Genomic DNA, 12,584 nt, shown 5'->3' with positions numbered 1-12,584 from the left:
TATTTACATCACTTTTCTTCTATTAATAATTAGGAGACATTGGAGTGTCTTCTTCATTAGATAATAAACCGACCTCTTAGTAAGGGACTACAGGCAACCACCAAAGGGAAAGGTCTTCGTGAGACTTCCTCCCCAGCTAGCTTCTTACAGGGTCCACCCACTAGACCATTCCTCTACAGTCAGCAAGAATCACCGCCCAGGCTTAGGACCATGAGTAGAGACTCCCCCAGCCTAACACAAGGGCTTCAGGGAAGCCAATAAAGCAGAGTCTTCATGGGTGAGGCCCAGACAACAATCATTTTTCAAGTTCCCCGGGTGGTCCAAGGGTGGCTAAGGTGTGAAAGAAATAATACATTTGAAACGTCTACACATTTTTGCAAACTGATTTATAGAAAGCCAACTTCTGTTACTTAATTTCTACCCTAGGTTGTCCTGGTCTTGGGTTTGTCATTCTCAAGATGTCCCTTCCCCACTCTTTCTCCACCAGCCTCAGTCTTTCTAAGGTTTTGTTAAAGGTATGGGGTTTGGAGGTCAGCCAACAATAGTTAATATGTCACCCTGTCCCCTCACCCCAAAAGCTTCAGGGAGATACTGTTCTGCCACTGTAGCTCTGACCTGTATGTAAGCCATGAGACCAGACTGTTAGTTAGAGCCTGAAGGTAAATGAGGCCATGCCTGAGTGCTCCAACCCCTTTAACTGCTGTGCACTGCAAAGCTCCTGGCTATGGAAAGATGGTCGTGGGGGGCTGCTCCACCCTTCTCTCTATGATATTCTCTTCTAAGATGCCACGTGACCCTCCCTATTTAGGCCCTATCCACAGCTGCGCATCTGACAGTGAGCTTTGGGACTGCCAACCTGTATGTTTTTGTGATGATCTGCACACAGTGCATCTCATGCTGACCTCTCTTTCCTGTGTGCCTTAAATTAATAATCACAATTTGCTCTACCTAAGAAGCAGCGACCGAGGGTCTTATGGCCAGTAGATGACTGTCACTGTCTCGTCGGTATAACAACTGTCAAGCCGTCTAATGACCTCTTAGATCAAGTCAATCAAAAGAGATGATAAACCCAGTACTTACCTTACACACAAGAGTTCCGTAAATGCTGGATGAACCAGAGTCTACTCCTAAAAGCAAGGTCGTCACCCAGTCCTGACTCTAGCAAAGGAAAACATCAATAGCGTCTAGACAGGTACATTAGTAACAAGGCACAGAGAGCCACTCAAACACATCCAAGTCAAAACAGACAGAGGAGAGAGAGAGAGAGAGAGAGAGAGAGAGAGAGAGAGAGAGAGAGAGAGAGAGAGAGAGAGAGAGAGAATACCCTCTCAGAAACAATGTACAGGAGGCAGACCAGAGGTTCAGGACTACCAGAAGCAGCTCTGCCCCACCCCCACTTCCTTTTTTGAGCCATCCAGCTCCACTATGGACAGTGTGCCTCATTTCTTTCTTTAAAACCTCTAGTCCTTTTCCCTTGGCCCATTGGGTCAACCGATAATGGTTGCCTCTCTTTATATATCAGAGAAATTTTATTCGCTTACCTTGAGGGAAGGAGGTGTGGCCACCCTGTTACCTACCACCTTCTCCTCCAAAGCAGATGGAGAAACCAGGATCGCTACTACACCACTAAACAGATTGTGCTGGGAGAGGTGACGTCCCCAAGAAAGCTGTGTGCTGTGGGATATTTTGATCCTACCCTGACACTCCTGAGGCTGCCAGTTAAGTTAAAGTTTGAACCAGGGGGCGGAACTAGAGACTTGCTGACTGTAATTAGCCGTAGACAAGCAAGGAATTTGGATAGAGGAGATGAAAATGAGGAAAGGGTGGGGCTACCGTTTGGCAGTTTTAATGGTTTTGCAGGACAAGGAAGAGATGGACTCTTGTGGTGTCTCAAAAAAGCAAGGTCAGCTGGTTGCTTCTCGGCTTCTCTGATCTAGCAAGTTTTCACCCTCACGTCTGACTTCCGAGTCTTTGTTGGTAAATAGAGCAATAGAGATTTGGTTTAAGCCTACTTATTACGGTGAGACAGAGTGGGGGCCTTCCAGGCAGCGGCCTAAGTGGCCTGTGGACCGCTGACTAGGTGGCTGTGGGGCCTCAGATGGTAATTAAAATATCAGTAGATTTATTTCCAGCTGCTAAGTCGACAGAAAAACTACAGTAGTGTTTACCCATAAATAGCCATTGGGAAAAAAAAGTGGCTTTATTTCTACAAGATAGTGTTGCATAGCTCTAACTCACAGTAACACTGAATTTAAAACACTTTTTCCTGCTAGAAAAAAAAAGTCGCAGTCAGAGGCATTTCCATTTGGACTTTAATCCACGTTGTTTCACGTTGCAGAGCAGAATGCATATGAAAATACAGACACAGCTGGGGAGACAAGGGTTTGCTCAGCAAGAAAAATGACTTCGAGCCACATCCCGCCTATCTTGACACAGCAGTGTCACGACTGTGGTTGAAGGCAGGAAATCTGAAGGTCGTTAAGCCACTGAAGTAATGTCGCAAATCGTGACAGCCATGTTCATTCATTTTAAAGTGAGCAAGGCAGCTTTCGCAGCCTGGCCAGATGCTGTTCGCTGCTACTGGACACAAACTGTGTAGTCACGTGACTCCCTAAACCCCCGGCAAATGAGAGGGAGGCTACCAGGGGCAACGCAGCAATGGTGGCAGAAAATAGTGAGGAAAATGAAAAGCCACAAGGCATCTAGAATCCAAAGAACAAACACCCACTAGACAGGATCTTTCACAAAGCTGAATGGGACCCAAAACAGTTAAAAATAAAATGACAGCCTTGAAGAGTCTTCCTCGATAAATTCCATTTACAAAAGCAAGAACTATATACACAATTAAGGGGGGAAATGATGTAAATGATTTTTATAAAGATGTAGAGTTTAAAAGAATGGTATCAGTTGTTTATACTGCATGCCCCACAATGTCTGAGAAATGTGATATTAATTCATACAGAGGCGCTGCCTATAAAATGCACAAAGTAATTCATATGAAAAGAGTATAGTGTCTTTTCCATCCACCAGTGATTGAAAACCACTCAGGCTAGCTCCCTTCCTTCTGAGAGCACTGCCATCTGAGTGGTCACATGCACTGACCAGTGGACTCAACCGATGCAAAACCTTTTGAAATGGCAGGAGATGCAGAGACCAAAACGCTCCCCGCCCCATCTGTTTTTCTCAAAATGTCGTCTGTGTGAAGAACAACAAATGTCCCAGAGAACTTGCTTCAAAATGCAAATCCAGAGTCCCAGCTGAGTGTTGCAAGAGTCAGAGTCTGTGGGGGAGAAGCGTTGAGCCTGCATGGCATTGTAGCAGTTCTGTGGGTGTCTGGACAGTCTCCCATCGCTGTATAACCGCACCTTGAAGGGCAGGCTCAGCAATGCTGTCGGAAGCCAGGTCTGTGACTGAACCTTCCCCCAGCTTGTGTCCAGTGTGTCCATTGAGGACACACTCCTGACTTTGACATTTCTCATCCTCCTCAGTAGATGGCCAAGTACACACTTTGACAGTAGATATGCAATTTTTAAAAACTAAAAGAGCCTAATTAATTCTAAAAAGATGAAGATTTCTAAGGGCTTGTTTTTTTATTTTTATGTATGTGTCTATGTACATTTGCGTGAGTGGACATCATATGTATATGGATAAGTCCCAGAGGCCAGAAAAGGGTTTCAGATCCTTGCAGCTAGAATTATGGGAGGTTGGGAGCCTCCTGATGTAGGCTCTGGGAACTAAACTTGGGTTCTCTAAAAGGGCAGAAAGTGCTCTTAACCATTAAGCCATCTCTCCAGCACCAGCTCTGTAATGTTTTTTATAAATATTTTATTTTTCTTTTTAACTCGGGGGGGGGGGGGGGCGTGCACATGGGTGCAGTGCCCTGAAAGGGCAGGAGGGGGCATTAGAACACCTAGAATTGGAGTAATACATGGTTGTGAGCCACCCCAAGTAGCTGTTAGGGTGATTCTCAACCTGTGAGTTGTGACCTCCAACACTGACATGAAACTCCCCTCTGTATGCTTTGAATTTTTTTTATTTCCATTGGTTAATAAAGAAGCTACTTTGGGCCTATGTCAGGGCAGAATAAAGGCAGGTGGAAAATCCAAACAGAGATATATATAGAGAGAGGGCAGAGTTAGGGAGATGCCATGTAGCTACCGAAGTTGAGAGCTGCTGCTGGAACCTTTACCAGCAACAGCCTCGTGACAATATATAGATTAATGCATTAATTTAAGATGTAAGAGTTAGCTAAGAATATGCCTAAGTCATTGGCCAAGCAGTGTTGTAATTAATATAGTTTCTGTGTGATTATTCAGGTCTGGGCGGCCGGAAAACGAACGAGCAGTCTCCGCCTACACAAGATCATCAGAAAACACAGATATTTAAATTACAGTTCATAACAATAGCAAAACTACAGTTATGAAGTAATAAGGAAAATAATTTTATGGTTGGGGTCACCGCAGCGTGAGGAACTGCACTGAAGGGTCACAGCACTGGAAAGACTGAGAACCCCTGCTGTAAACGCATGGACTCAAAAGTACTGGCTGGCAAACACGCGTGGCAAACAGAAGAGAGGGAACAGTTCTGAATTTGTTCTTGACACATGAAAGTTAAAAGGCTTCTCCTCCCCCTTTTCCTCCTCCTCCTCCGTCAGTTCCTGGGAAGGCAAACATTGCGAGCACCACAGAAAGCAGCCATGTGGCTTCTGCAGTGGCTGGGGCTTAGCAGCAGCCCCCACCTTTAACCAGGCACATCCTGTAGGGTGTCTGAGGACCTGCTCACTTTTGCACCAGCCACCCCAGCTTCAAGGAATCCAGCACAAATTCGGTCTCTCTGCCTAGTTCTCTCAGTGGAAATTCCCGCGACAGACTCTGTCCCACCTCACACATGTTAAGGAAGAAATCAAGAACTGGGTGAAGCAGTAACGGCTGCCACGGGCCTGGAGGCCACAAGCATTGGAGCAGCCTGAGCTGCAGTAGTGAGATCCTATCTAAAATAAATGAGTAGATAAGGAGTAAAATAAGAAGAAAGAAATAAGCAAATGTATCCAAATGACCCAGACCATGGGCACGCCTGAGGAACTTTAAAGGTAGTGAGTGATCCCAAGATGCTACATTCAGAGACTCTGATTTGTTGGTCGGGGTGCACCTTGCACTGTGAGATGGAATGAAGTCTCCCAAGTGACCCTAACGGGTGGTTAAGGAAGAGAACTCTGGCCTTGTGAGCTTTTTAGTGCAGAGAGCTGTATTTACTCCAACATCAACCCCCGAGTAAAAAATGCTTGCCATTCTCATCCATAATAACTCACTTACTTTTGGAAGAGGAAAATTATTCCAATGCCATTTGCTAACTGGAAAACAAGGTCAAAATATGCTCTGACTTCTACCACTCGGTTTCCTTCCAACGCAACAGCAGAGGAAAATGCTGAGAAAACGAAGGGAAATTATCCCAGAAGACAAAACTCCAGCAGCACAAATAGCTCACACACAATGAGAGGAGGCACACGGTGGCGGGCTGGCATGAAAAAGTACAACTGCTTTGAAATTCATCAATGCACTAAGCAGAGGAAAAAAAACATTTCAAATAGTAAAAGAGAAAAAAAAAGGGAACAATTTTCCTAAGTCTATTCAATAATGGCCTAATTTTTATCTTAAGATGAATTTCAAATTATTACTTCCTTTCAAGCTTTCTCTTAGATGGTGTGCATTTATATTTTGGCTTCTCATCATGGCAAATGCAAACTAATGTCATCTGAATTGCAAACACTAAGACCATCTACATCACCGTTGAGAAGCTGATGCCCAGGCTGGGGATGGAGCTCCACTGGGACAAAGCTTGCCAGTGTGCACGGAGCCCTGAGTCCTGAGTTCAGTCCTCAGCATCCACCCGTCATCCCAGCACTCTGGAGACAGAGGCAGAAGGATCAGAAGTTCAAGATCATTTTTGGATGCATAGAGAGTTTAAGGCAAGCCTAGGCTACATCAGACCCTGTCTTTTAAAAAAAAAATACAGAAAAGCAAATGCTCAGAAATCATTTCAATAATAATGGATCCTATTTAACAATTCTATAAACCATCTTAGGTCAGTCCAGTAGCCTCATTTAAGGTCATCACCTCATTGCACAATTTTTATTAAATTAACTTGGGAAAGGTTTAAAAATGATGTACACACACTGTGGCAGAATCTGGGTTTAATCCACACCTATCTGACTGGTCCCAAACCTGTGTTCTTCATGCTAAACCCACAGGCAGAAAGAACCATGCCGGTGGACCAGCGGCCTCCTGGAGATCAACAAGACGCTGGTGATCCAGCAGCGCGGGGTGCGCGTCTACGACGGCGAGGAGAAGATAAAATTCGATGCTGGGACACTTCTTCTTAGTACACACCGGCTGATTTGGAGAGACCAGAAAAACAATGAGTGCTGCATGGCCATTCCTCTGTCCCAGGTTGTGTTCATCGAGGAACAGGCAGTCGGAATTGGGAAGAGTGCCAAAATCGTGGTTCATCTGCACCCAGCTCCTTCTAACGAAGAGCCCGGTCCATTCCAGAGCAGTAAGAACTCCTACATCAAACTCTCCTTCAAAGAACATGGCCAGATCGAGTTTTATAGGCGTTTATCAGAGGTAATGACACAGAGAAGGTGGGAGAATGTGCCAGTTTCCCAGTCATTACAAACAAATAAAGGCCCCCAGCCGGGAAGAGTAAGAGCTGTAGGGGATTGTAGGTATTGAAAGGAAACTCGAAGAAAAAAGAAAAGAAACTGACAAAAACATTTCTGAGGCCTTTGAAGACCTTAGCAAGCTAATGATCAAGGCTAAGGAAATGGTGGAGTTATCAAAAATCAATCGCTAATAAGGTTAAAGAGAACAAGGTGACGTCACAGAAGATGAGACCATCAGGTTTAAGTCCTACTTGCTGAGTATGGGAATAGACAACCCAGTTACCAGGGAGACCTATGGCTCAGGCACGCAGTACCACATGCAGCTGGCCAAACAGCTGGCTGGAATATTGCAGGCACCATTAGAGGAACGTGGGGGAATAATGTACAGAGGTGTACTGTTTAGTGAACCGAGCTCGAGGGATGGAGTTGCTCTCACCAGAAGATTTAGTGAATGCATGTAAGATGCTAGAGGCACTGAAATTGCCTGTCAGGCTTTGGGTTTTTGACAGTGGTGTCATGGTAATTGAACTTCAAACCCACAAAGAAGAGGAGATGGTGGCCTCAGCCCTGGAGACAGTTTCAGAAAGGGGATCTTTAACATCAGAAGAGTTTGCCAAACTTGTGGGGATGTCTGTCCTCCTAGCTAAAGAAAGGCTGCTTCTCGCCGAGAAGATGGGCCATCTTTGCCGAGATGACTCCGTGGAAGGCTTGCGGTTTTACCCAAATTTCTGACACAGAACTAAGAATTTTGTATCTGATAGACCTTTTGTCAATACACTTGGCATTATGCCAAAGTCATATGACATTGAGCTAAGCAATGAATACAAATAAACCAAGAATCTGTTAGAACTTCACAGTATAATATAAAACTCTTACTCCCCCCCCCCCAAAAAAGAAAGAACCATGCCTGGTTCCTCCCACTTTACTAGTCAAAAGCAGAACTGTAGAGTCTGCCACATCACAAGCAAGTTAGTGGGAGCCACAGCCAGCCCCCTCCTTATGCTCCTCACTCCACTCTTCGGGTTCCTGCAGAGGAACAAGTCAGGGTTTACACGCTACCTCCTAAAGGCTGTACTGACTTCTGAGAATGTCAAACGTTCATGCGCATGTGGCTTAACCAACCAAGGTATACATGTGGCTAGCTGACCATGGTATACTTGTAGCTTATTAACCACGGCATCCATGTGGTTAGCTGACCATGGTATACTTATGACTTAACTGACCATGGTATATGTGGGGTTAGCTGATCATGGTATACATATGGTTAGCTGACCATAACATACATGTGGTTTAACTGACCAAGGTGTTCATGTGGTTAACTGATCATGGTATCCATGTGGGTATCTGACCATGGTACCCATGTGGTTAGCTAACCATTGTATACATGTGGCTTAGCTTTACCACAGTTCTGGCACATTGTCTTTCTATTCCATCTCTCAGGAAAGAAGTACCAGGTTGAACCCCTTTATGTGTTTCAGAATCCTCTCCTGGATCCTGTGAACACTGATGACATCAGCTAGTGAGCACAAGGTGCCTCACTTGGGCCTTCATCCTGCCCTTAGCCGCCCTGACACCATCACAGGAAATCAGCAAAACATCTTGAGGAAGCACAGATATTATCTGAAATGTTCCTTCCCTTTATTCATAAGATCATAAAGAGACCATGCCATAAAATTCCAGCTGGAAAGGTCTCATCTCCATGAGTCCCCTGATTTGAAGCAGGCTCCAAAGTGGAGTGTCAGTCCATGCTCCGGCAGGAAGGTCTCTTCTTCTCTAAGCCACTGTGTTTGTGTCCTGAAACTGCATCCAGTAATTTTGCCTATGAAGCCACAGCCAAGAAGTGATTGGGGGAAAAAAAGAGTAAACACAGAGGCAGCTTCCCTGCAAGAGAAAGAAATAGGTTTTATCACCTAATAAACATGTCTCACCAATCAATACTTATTTGCCCTCTTTTCTGAAGCAACTCCCAAGAGTCACTCGAATTCTCTCACTATGGATAATTCTTGAAGAAATTGCATTCCTACCTCCTAATGATCTCCGAACAAGGCAAGCACCTCATTTTATTAAGTCCAGCTACCTAGAGGAGCTGGTTCAGAGTGGAGCTGAAGATACAGCTAAAACTGAGGTCTTAATCATTCCGACGAGATAGAACTCTACTGTGTTATCAAACCTCACCACGCCGATCTCCGGCATGCCAGTGGCAAGAACAAACAGATGTCAGGGCTATTTGTTTTGTTCAAAAGTGACAGGAAATCAAAAATCCATCAAACAGACATGTCAGCAGCAATGCCACAAGCATACTGGTTAGTGAGATTTATAAGCCTCCACTTTGGTCCATGAGAAAATTACCTTCTAAGTTTTCTCCATTTTCAAATGCCCACTTGGACATACAGGTCAGAGAGTTCATGGATGTTATTTTGATGCTAGGTACCAAGGAAAATGTAGGCATATGTTACATGAATTGAAATCCTACATTTGTTGTGTGGGAGGGTGGTAGGCTTAGCCCTGACTGGCCTGGAATTCAGCATCTTAAGTGCTGGGATTAAAGGTAAGTAATGTAAAAATATGAAATAATCTTTCGTCTTGCATATTGGCGTAACTCTGCAAATTGTCTTTTACAGACAGAGAACTGGGCTGGGGAAGTGGCTGAGAGGGTAAAGTGTTCAAAACACAATCATGAGGTCCTGAGTCCAAATGTTCAGAGATCCTGTGAAGACAGACATAATAGTGCATGTGTTCATCATCCCAGCACTCAAACAAGATTGGAAATGGAAACAAGAAACTCCCAAAACACTCCCAGGCCTGGCAGAAAAAGCAAGAGACTCTGTCTCGAATAATGTACAAGGTAAGAATTAATACTTCAGATTATCACTCCCTTCCTTCCTCCTTCCCTCCATTACACACACACACACACACACACACACACACACACACACACACAAACACACACACAAACACCTGGATTTGTGCAGATAAATACATACATATACATATGCACATGTGCAAAAGACAAAAAAAATGGAGAGCTGCAAAATTTAAAAGTTGGCATATCAATTAAATTAAGAACAGTGCTCATATTATTACCATGCTACATACAGTGACATTGTCTATGCTAACAGAATGTCTGTATTTCTATTGCATGTGCAATAGAAATGTGGAACTCTCTGAGTGACACCAGTGACCACTGTTGATGGAACTTTTAAGTTCATTGTTGCTAACATTTAAATATCTCTTCATGCCTTAAGATAGATAGCATAATGCCAGTCTTCACTAAGTGAGGTGTTAGCGTGAATGCAGATGAGATAAACTGTCAAACTATAGAGCAGAGGTAGAATGTGACCCATTTCACTGTTTTAAAAGGTTACACAATCACCACCACAACCCTTGATGCTAATTTATGAAACTAACTCTGGAGACAGCAAACTTTGCCTTTCTTGTTCCCGACAAACAACAAAAGAAGAATAAAGTAAATAATTTAGAATCTAAGGAATGCAAGTTCTCTATCAAAACTATTCAGGTCTGCTGTTGCAACTTTAAAGGTAGCCAAGAGCACAGCTGTGTTCCAATAAATCTTTATTTATAAAAGCAGCAGTCTGGATACAGCATATGGCAATAGTTTTCTAAACTCTTCTCTGTGTGGTCCCTCCTACCCATTATTATATAATGATTATTTAATTTACTTTTTGATGTGGGAGTCCCCTCTGTATGCTGTAAATACCATTGGTTAATAAAGAAACTGACTTGGCCTATTGCAAGGTAGAAAGAAGGACGGAGTCAGAGAGACACCATGTAGCCCCCACCGGATACAGATGCCAGATGGAATTTTACCCAGTAAGCCACAGCTACATGGCAATACACAGATTAATAAAAATGGGTAAATTAAGATGTAAGAGTTAGCCAATAAAAAGCTAGAGCTAATGGACCAAGTGGTGATTTCATTAATACAGTTTCTGTGTGATTATTTTGGGGCTGAGTGGCTGGGAACCAACAAGTGGCCTGCTGCTACAACATTTTAGTTACGTGTGTGTGTGTGTGTGTGTGTGTGTGTTTATATGTGTGCACACATAGGACACGTGTGGAGGTCATAGGACAACTTATGGAAGTCAGTACCCTCCTTCTACTACCTGAGTTCACAAGACTGAACTCAGACTGCCAGGCTTGGGGGCAAGCACCTTCTCCTAGTAAGTCATCTTCTAAGATGTTATTTTTAGTTTTGAAACAGGTCTCACTCCATAGCCCAGACTACTCCTAAGCTCTCAGCAATCCTGCCCCATCCTCCCAATTGCTGGCCCCTTTCTATTTAATTTTATCACTTTCCATCTCAAGAGCAGTACACTCCCCACCTACAACTTATTTTTCATAAAGCTATTTTTGAGAAAGGAAAAAGGTTCCATCAAGACAGAAGCATTTCAAACTACACCATGTTTGTAAAAATTGTCAAGAAAATGGGGAGGGAAGAGAATAAAGCTGTAGCTGGGCTACGACGTCAAAGCCTCAAACTTTTCTAAATCTGATTTGTAGTGATGATTGCAGAACTATTTATTTATACTTCACAAGACGGTACACTACAAAATCAACAACGAAATCATCAATTCAGTTACAAATAAATAATAACTCAATGACGCTGATCTGGGGAACAGCTTAAAGCTCAAACAGTAGTCCTTAATTTTTGGTAATTGTAGATGTGAAAAATATATATCCTTTCCTTTATCTTTACTACTTTGAGAAAATGGGTAATGAATTATGACAGCCTACTCTATGCATAGAACACAGGAATTTTGTGACACCCAAGTGCTACTGCCCCACTCTGATGCTCTGGCATTAAGCTGACCTCAACCACTTAGCTATTTGAGATAGAGCAAACTGGTTTTTTGGTTTTTTTTATGGGGTAAGCTTTTTTTTTTTAATACACCAGGAAAGCTCAAGTCATAGGTTAGTCTCACATGATAAAAAGAAAAAAAAGAAAATCCAAGTGTCCCACCTCTTGATACTGCAAAAATATTATCATTTACAGAGATTATACTGGAGAACTGTGTGATCAAGTCACACACAGGCTAAAATAATAGCAATTATAATGATAACAATAATAATAATAATCTCCAAATTACTTTTTAATGAGTTTATTATTTTTGCCGTGCTGCACTCATAGCTGTCCTGGGCCACATGGGCCACAGACTGGACATAGCTGAAAGATAAGAGGCCACATTGTAACCTTTTTAAATTTATTCATCTTTACTCACAACACTTTAAACCCAGATTGACTTAGAACCACAAGCTGGCATGAGCCTTGATTCCTCTTTTCAGGTGAGTTTGCTCTAACCTGGAGTTAGTCTACATTCAGAAGATAGATAGATAGATAGATAGATAGATAGATAGATAGATAGATAGATAGATAAGAAGAGGCTTTTATTTAAAAAAAACAGAGAAAAATATATGGTCTTGTAACCTGTAAAGATTTGTCTCTTGTACATGTTTATTAAAATGCTGACTGGCCGGTAGCCAGGCAGGAAGTATAGGCAGAGCAACAGGAACAGGAGAATTCTGGAAAAAGGGAAGGCTAAGTCCACAGTCGTCACCCAGATGCAGAGGAAGCAAGATGAGAACACCTCACTGATAAAAGGTACCAAGCCACGTGGCTAACACAGACAAGAATTATGGGCTGATATAGGATGTAAGAGTTAATAAGAAGCCTGAGCTAATAAGACAACCAGTTTATGATTAATGTAGACCTCTGTGTGTTTCTCTGGGACTGAATGACTACAGGACTGAGCAGAACAGAAACCTCTGTCAACAGATGAGAAACCATTCTGACAACTGATATAAAGGTAGACATACACACAAAAATGCTGAAGGCCCAGCTCTCCGTCTTCTTGGTGTCCTAGCACTGACTGCCTCCATCATCTCTACCCAAAGGTGAGCTCAG

General features: G+C 43.1%; 1 protein-coding gene and 1 pseudogene across 4 annotated transcripts in view; one reads left to right on the top strand and one right to left on the bottom strand.

Annotated features, from left to right (window-relative positions):
* Positions 1-6,270: 6,270 nt before the first annotated feature.
* On the top strand, positions 6,271-7,393 carry LOC142848978 (vacuolar protein-sorting-associated protein 36 pseudogene; annotated as a pseudogene).
* Positions 7,394-8,277: 884 nt separating this feature from the next.
* Positions 8,278-12,584, bottom strand: part of Prelid2 (PRELI domain containing 2) — a 70,840-nt gene continuing 66,533 nt past the window's right edge. For all 4 annotated transcript variants that reach the window (XM_075968761.1, XM_075968764.1, XM_075968762.1 and 1 more), the window contains one exon: positions 8,278-8,542. The gene's annotated coding sequence lies outside the window, so the exon portion shown is untranslated. The remainder of the gene's footprint in view (positions 8,543-12,584) is intronic.

This window comes from Microtus pennsylvanicus, chromosome 4, assembly GCF_037038515.1.
Source record: "Microtus pennsylvanicus isolate mMicPen1 chromosome 4, mMicPen1.hap1, whole genome shotgun sequence".
Lineage (NCBI taxonomy): Eukaryota > Metazoa > Chordata > Mammalia > Rodentia > Cricetidae > Microtus > Microtus pennsylvanicus.
This window is presented reverse-complemented; position numbering and strand designations above follow the sequence as displayed.